The sequence below is a fragment of the Pygoscelis adeliae genome, unplaced genomic scaffold (genome assembly GCF_000699105.1).
Source record: "Pygoscelis adeliae isolate BGI_AS28 unplaced genomic scaffold, ASM69910v1 Scaffold144, whole genome shotgun sequence".
Classification (NCBI taxonomy): Eukaryota; Metazoa; Chordata; class Aves; order Sphenisciformes; family Spheniscidae; genus Pygoscelis; species Pygoscelis adeliae.
This window is the reverse complement of record NW_008824551.1, coordinates 1,283,810-1,291,690: the sequence shown is the minus strand read 5'-3', so window position 1 is coordinate 1,291,690 and position 7,881 is coordinate 1,283,810.

Here is a 7,881-nt window from a genome sequence, read left to right as displayed (position 1 = left end):
GAAAGTAACTTCAGGCGGAGAGAAAGCTTGCCTATACTGACTTCCAGCCACAGGATGTTGAGCAAAATCCTTTGGAGCCCTGCCCAGAGTTTCACCTAAAAGCGTTTTATTATAGTCTAGCTCTGGTTGTATTTGTGATTAAAGGTTTAGATCTGTTTCTCCTGCACCTGAAGAAAGAATACTCTTTTTATATAGCTGTGGAATCTTAGTCATTTTTTTGGTGCTTGATGATATAAAAGGGGCAAGCAGTTACGAGTGTCTGAGCCACAAGAGCCAATATTAATACCCTCATCTTTATTTTGCACATCCAGTCCGTATGCGATTGTTTCGACAGAAGATTTAATTTTGTAACGGAGGCGCAATGGAAGTGAAGTGGGGTAGTTCTCTGTAGGTCTGTGCTGGGCATTTGAAGTTAAAGGAAATCTTTCTTAACAGTTGTTTCCTTTAGATTTTGTACAAAGCAGTTAAGATTTTACTGAAAATTACTTAAGCCCGTTGTGGAAACAAAACTCCAAAATGACTCACCATAACACTCGCTTCATATTTCTCACTTGTACTTCAAAGAACAGCTTAGAACGTGGAACGGAGGATCCGACATTGTTCAGAAAAAAATGGATATTCGTGAAGCATGAACCATTTTTATGTTCTAGGCTTTCTTAAAAAAACCCTGAAACCAATGGAAGTGAGAGGCTTTCCTTCTATTTTAATTTTTTATTCGGTTGTTAAAATATATCACTGTGATGTCTAAGTTGCCTTTTTTTTTTTTTTTTTTTGGCAATGTATTCTTAAGTGTTCCCAAACACAGACAACCACACAGAGATGTATTCCACTTACTCAGCTATTTCAACCTGTCAGAATCCAAGCTGTAGCCTTCCTGATTTCAGATGAAAAATTTATAAAAGCTGTTGCAAAATTACAGTAAACAAGATTACTTAGAAAGTGCGCCTGGAAATCTGACTACTTTTCTTTCAGACAATGTACTGCCATCGTTACTGAGAGAGGTTTCTTGGGAGATTTTGCTTTTGTTTGTTTCAGAAAAATATTGTGATTTTGACTGTTGGAATTAAGCACTTTATGTTCTCAAACACTAGATATAAAACTCCCAAAGTCTGCTTGAAAGATGACCATTCAGAGCTTGGAGTTTTAAATAATGTAGTGATAGTATCAACCTTTGAATTTCCTGTGTCAGAATATCCTCTGTATTTTTCTGTACCTGGCATGAACTGAAAACTGGCAAACTGAGATCAGTCATCCATGTTTAGCTGCTGCTTTAATTGATAGAGAGTAAATTATTTTCCCAAACCTGTGAAAGCCTTCCAGTGCCTAGAAATGCCAGACGTCAGCTTCATTTTTTGTCTGGTTATTGTCTTGTTCTTTCAATATAGTATGTTGAGTATAGTATGAGGACAAACTCACCATTTGCCCCCCTCTCCCTTTTTTGTACTAAAAACTTATGACCATTTTTAGTGGTATCTATAACAGTTTTGTCTCCGGCCAGAGCATATCTATTATAACTGCAATTTGTAGGAGAAAAAAAAATGCCATTTTTAAATTCATAATGTAAAATGTGAGTGTATCTGAAATATCTGCAGTTGCGACGTTTTGTTTCTTATATGGTTAAGCAAAACCCTGACTGAAAATAGGGATGATGCCCAAGTTGTCCAATTTATTGGAAGGCCATAACTTTCCTTTATCCATGTATTTTCTAGACAAAAAGAGTGCTCAGTCCATGGATACAGGCTTTAATAAAAATCTACAGTTCAGGGATATCAGAATCTTTTAGCACTTGTGGTGTAAGTGGGAGAAGACCTAAGTCTGTCAAGATCTTCTTTCTGTCCCTTCTCCCAAAACTCAAGGTCCACCAATCTGCTGCCAGATACACGTTTTCTTTTAGACTGGCCCGTGCCCCTTGCTCAAAGACTGCAAGCCCGCTATGCGGTGTTTACCTTTAACACTAGTCTTCAGCCCTTATGTGTCCCCTGAATCCTTGCTGCTACATGTGACCTTGTAAAGCTCTTAAGATGTGGTTGTCGATGTGTTGACGTTGATGTGAAGCTGCATGCTTCTTGATGGTATCGTTGGCCAAGTGGAGCATGTGTTGAGTGAAAAGTGCTTCTACAATGTGGCATTCTGATGCCTTCCCTCCTCTAAAGCACCGTGAGATGGCTTTGGGTTAGCTGCCTAATGATTGTCTGTGGAGCAGAGGCATTACTTATCCCCCTCAACCACTTCTTTGAAGTTCCTGAAAAGTTCATGATCCTGCTGGTAGGCTCAGTTATGGTTCCTGAACTTTTTTTCTGATTCATAAATCCAAGAAACTAAAGGTTGGCTGCACACCTACATCACTGACATGCCCAAATACCTTCTGTAGCAAAGGTAGGAGTAGGCAATCATTCTTAAAGGGGGAGTTCAATTAACTAGGGAGGTGTACCTGCAACATGGCAGATGTACGTTCTGCAGGAACTGGTTTTCTGGCATCAGACTGACTGAATTTACCTTCAGCTGATCCTGCATGGAAGCAGAGGTAGCTGCCTCATTCTGAAGGAGCACATTAAAACTTTTTAGCTGCCAAGCTGGCTGGCAGGGAACTGTCTCTGTGCAAAGAGAAGAGGATCAGAGGAGTCCTGTAAGCCTCCTTGGGGCTTGAACTGGGCTGTGCCATTTCTTTGGGCTCTTGATCAGAATGACAGCAAATCCTCCCTCCCTCTAGTTGGTTGTACTCTGTCTAAAAGAAATCCTGGCTGCTTCTGGTAAAAACTGGGTATCAGCCAAACCCTGCCAGACTTCCGTGATCAGAATCTCATCCTGAAATGGAGGGAGAAAAGTCTTCAAGTCCATATGGAAAAAGTAGCTTTGGAAGACATGTTCCATCATTCTTACCACAGTGTCTCAAGTGATTAGGTGTCTGCGTAAGGGCATCTGCTGCATGGCTCTGCTAATGTTCTCATCAGTACTCTGGATCTGAAAAATTCATCTGTCCACACCAAAAGGTCACCACACTGACGTGGTGATGTTATATCCCTATTCATGAGATGCTCTGTTATAACTTAATGGCATAGAATACAACAACCCTATTGTAAGTTCACAGCCGTATTGTAAGTTCACTTGTACTCTTAATTTTAGGAATCTTTTGAGATCAGCCCTGTGTAATTTAAAGCTTTTTTGGTTCAAGACCACCAACTGTCTTCACAAAGTCCAAGAATACCCAAGACCTGAAATCATTCCTTGGAATCCTTGCAGACTGAAAGTAAGCCAAAGCATCTGCTATACTGTTTTCAAACTCCAGCATATCCATTCCCCCCCCAAAAAAAGCTAAGTGACAGCAAAGGTAATGAAGTAGGAAAATCCTCACTAACTGAAGGGCAAGCAGAGACAGGGTTGTTTGCATGCTTGATGCTGTGGTTGTTGTGCTCAGGAGGTACCCTACCTCTTCTTAAACTCATTCTGCCAGATTATTGCTACTACCAAGATGAGGAAGAATTCAAAACAAACATTAGTGTATTTATAATGCCTTTTCTTTCCATAATTCCAACTATAATTGAGCATACAGATCAGCTTTCAAGTCCCCTATTAAAACGTTCCATGAGGAAATCCTATGTTTCTAATTTATTTGCTTGTCTCTAGGCTCCATAATATTACAATATATTCTTTCAGCTGTAGTTGCTGGCTGTTTGATACAGTCTTAGGATATTGCTGTCCCTGCCAAATGTTCCTTCCAGTAGTATCTTTGGTTGTCTGAGCATGACTTCTGTAGCCAGTATTACCTCTTTAGTCAGGCCCGTAAAGGTTGCTGCATCTTCCTGTCTGAAGCAGGAATTGCCTAGCTTTGTGTCTGTTTTCATTCTTTGGTACAACATCAGTCTGGGCCTTTTCTTGTTTCATTTGCTAATGACATTCCCAGTACATCTGTGGTTACTTTTAATGCTGCTAAGAGCTTGTCTCATTTGCCAGTCCGTAACAAGCCTGGAAACAGAGAGCCATCAAGATAATGAGGTGCCGGTGGCAACCTCACTTCGCATACCTCTGTTTCATCCTTCATATTGAATAACCTGAATGCTGAATAAGAACTGGATAAAACCGTAGGTATGGCTATGTTGGAAAAATACTTAGCCTTGAACTGTAATCTTAATAAAGTTTTGTGGATAACCTGGCAATGGAAAGCTTATTTAATGCCACAAATTGTGACTCAAAACGGTGGATCCACAACTCCTGATCATTACTGCAGCTGACAAAAATGACAAATAACATACTGACTAGAGCTGTTGTTTACTGAGGTGCAATGGGAATAAGACAGATGATGGATTGGGCTACGATTGTCTGCTGTCTTTATCAGCATCAAGCTGGGTATGTGGGTTCACAAATCATGTGTTGGCAACTTAATAGTGGATCTGCCATGGACCTGTGAATACCTATCTGCTTATCTTGCTTAAAATTTTTTAAATTGGTTTCAAGTTCCTTGTTGTGGATGAAGATATCTGACCCATTTGTGAGGATCTTAAAACTTCTATAAAAATGGTGAATAGGTTTCTTTGGTTGAGCCTTCAAGGGGTCCCCTAGACTGAGGACATTAGCCAGAGATCACAGTCCCTATGTTTATGCTGTGAATAAGAAAACTTCTCCTCGTTATAATGGTAGCAGTCACTGGAATCTTCCAGACTGCACCGTGCATCACTCCAAGCTGATGGCGGCATGGACATTTAACACAGATAGAAGTGATCTGCAAATCTCTTGAGTGGCTGGGTGTGCCAGCATCATGGGAACAAAAGTGCGGCTGAACACCTGTAGTGTTTCATCCTGTGCCTACGTCCCCAGTCATAGCCAAGCTGTGATCCCAAACAAGCTACAGTGGCTTCTGCATATTTCAGAAAGAACTGAGGCAGCTCAAGCCTTATTGATATGTGATGATGAGAAGATGCCAACAGATTAAACTTCTGGTTTTGGGGATCTGGACCCCAAAATAAGTGAATTAGCACAGCTCTGCCCCTTTTCCCTGCCTTCTCTTTTTTTCTTTGAGCATCACTCCTGATCCTATCGAAAAAAAAAAAACCCAGCTCCACACATTTTGTTCTCCAGATCTTTATTTTTACATCTTGAATAAGCAGCCCCCTGGACACTGAACCTTGTTCAGATGATGCTGAAAATTCAAGGGACTATTGCACCATCTGTGCAGAGGAGTGTGAGGCTGTCTCTACACTTATCCTCCCAGTTGTCTGTTTCTCCAATGTGTATAGAAACATTTTCTTTATCTCTTGTCTCTAAAGAACTCTTGTTCTTAGTGGAGCCTACATGATATAAAAGTCTCTTGCTGTTCCTGGTGAGAACCTGTTCCAGGCTTGTGTCTGGGAGAAGCAGAGGAAGCAGCACCCATCACCACTGGCCTCTCAGCCTTGCCCTCAGGTCTGTTGTATGAGCATCCACTTCTTCCACAATCCATGGTTCTAGTTTTGAAGTTTCTCTAACCTGGAAGATGTGCTCCAGAGTGCTGGAGCAATGGCTTCTGGTTGCATGCTCAGAGTGTGCTCCAGAGGGCAGCAGGGGTCAGAAGTGCTCTGGCCCGGATGTGTTTCTCTTATAGCTTCAGGTGCAACCAGTCTCGTGTTTGATCATTGGATAGTCCCAGGACATCCCATGTGGACTGATGGCTTTTCGGAGCCACTTATTGGGGTTTGCAAAAGTAGTTAGAACTTGCTTTTTCTACCTGCCTTCTCAGGCAGCTGAACTGTGTGCTGTGGGACCTCTTAAAGAACCCAAATGCTATGGCATGCACAGTGGACCTGCCCACCGACTGGATAAGTGGGGTTGCTGTCTATTCCATTCCAGGCAAAATTTCCCCATCCATGTCTCCAATTTGCTAGTAGTTTGGTCAGCCCTGCAGGAAAATCCTAGGAAGACTAGATTCCCCCAGCTCCTTTTCCAAGACTGAATTCAGACTGAAGACTCAGACACCTTATTTCTCCTGAGAGGTGTGTTAGGAAAACAGATGCTCTTTGAACTTGGCTCAGCCCCTGCTTGCTAGTTCTCCTGCTCTCATAGAATCATAGAATCATTTAGTTTGGAAAAGACCCTTAAGATCATCGAGTCCAACCGTAAACCTAACACTGCCAAGCCCACCGCTAAACCATGTCCCTAAGCCCCATGTCTACATGTCTTTTAAATACCTCCAGGGATGGTGACTCAACCACTTCCCCTGAGCAGCCTGTTCCAGTGCTTGACAACCCTTTCGGTGAGGAAGTTTTTCCTGATATCCAATCTAAACCTCCCCCGGCACAACTTGAGGCCATTTCCTCTGGTCCTATCACTTGTTACTTGGGAGAAGAGACCGACACCCACCTTGCTACCACGTCCTTTCAGGTAGTTGTAGAGTGTGATAAGGTCTCCCCTGAGCCTCCTTTTCTGCAGGCTGAACAGCCCCAGTTCCCTCAGCCGCTCCTCATAAGTCGCTCCTCTTGCTCTATATACCCTGGCAGGCGGATGGATTCCCTTTCTTTGATGCAGCCCACTGTGGTGATCCTTTCTAGTGGCACACTGGTCTGAGCACAGTCTACTCTGGTCAAGGCCTAGGAGGTGGTAGGTTGTCCAGAGCAGTAGCTGATCCTGTAATCCCCGCTGGCACCCCGCTAGCTTGTGCCAGAAAGGGGCCATAGTCTTTCACTTGGCCTTGTTTTCTGCCCCAGTGAGTCCAGGCAATTTCCAAGCCTGACTGGTAGATGGTGGGGTTTTAGACACTTCTTCAAGTGACGCGACATCTGTTTAACACTAAAACACTTTACCAGATTGTTTTTGGTTTCTTTGATTTTTAATATTTTCTTACCTGTACCTTAATGAAATGGACTAACAGTACTAGTTAAATAAGCCCTCAGCTAGCACTGAATAGAAATGCCTGGATTTGCAGAATCTCTTTTGCTCTATTTCCTATGAACGTGTCTGAAGTTTTGCTCCTTTATAGAGCAAAAACAGTTTGGCACAGTTATATTTCAAATGTAAATTAACATGTTGGTTACCTTTATTTGAAATTTTATCTTCATAGAAGTAAAACCCATTGCAGAACGTGGGCCTGATCCTGGAGTCAAAAATGAAATAAGAAATCTCTTTGGTTTGAAGTCAGTTGAAGTGAGAGACGTATGAGAGTGTGGAAAGTGTCCTTAGGGGAGTAAACTTTAAGAACCTTTTCTGCGATAATAACAACTGTGTTTAGTAAGTAATTGCAAAACCTTAGGAAAAAATTGAAAAGTAATTACACAATGACAGTAGTGACTTTTCAATATTAAAACTATTTTTCATGTTACCTTATTATGCTGATATGTTAAATCTGTGGAATATTCTTGCAAAATATATTTTTAAAAGACCCGGTAGAGAAAGAAGCCTAAGCTTACCTTCTTCTTTATTAAACAGTCCTTTAAAATGAGTGCTGTTTTCTAACGTTCTGAAACTCATGTGGTCTCTGGTTCAAATTTTGTGATCCTTACTTTTAAGCAAGTTCCATCTTGACATTTTTTCTTTATTACAGCCCGATTCTCAAGTTATTATGTCAGGAGTAAAGTGGTGAGGGAAAGCCACCTTTTAACTTTGATTTAAAAGTGACAGGCAAAGTATGTAACTGCCAGTATTAAATAGCTCAAAGAATCAAACGAGTACTTCAGTATTTCTGACTTCCACGGGTCTATATGGGTACAAGAAAGGCCATAATTTCACTTTCAGTATGTGTTACAGTGCAGCTAATCTGAAAAACATGTCTTTGAGTCCTGTGAAGTAATGTATTATCCATAATGTTTAACTGATGGAGCTCTTTCAACAATGACATATTCTAAATATATTTAACTGCAAAGCATACATTTTTCATAAGTATTTTACTCAATTTGTCTTCGCGTATCCACATTTTGG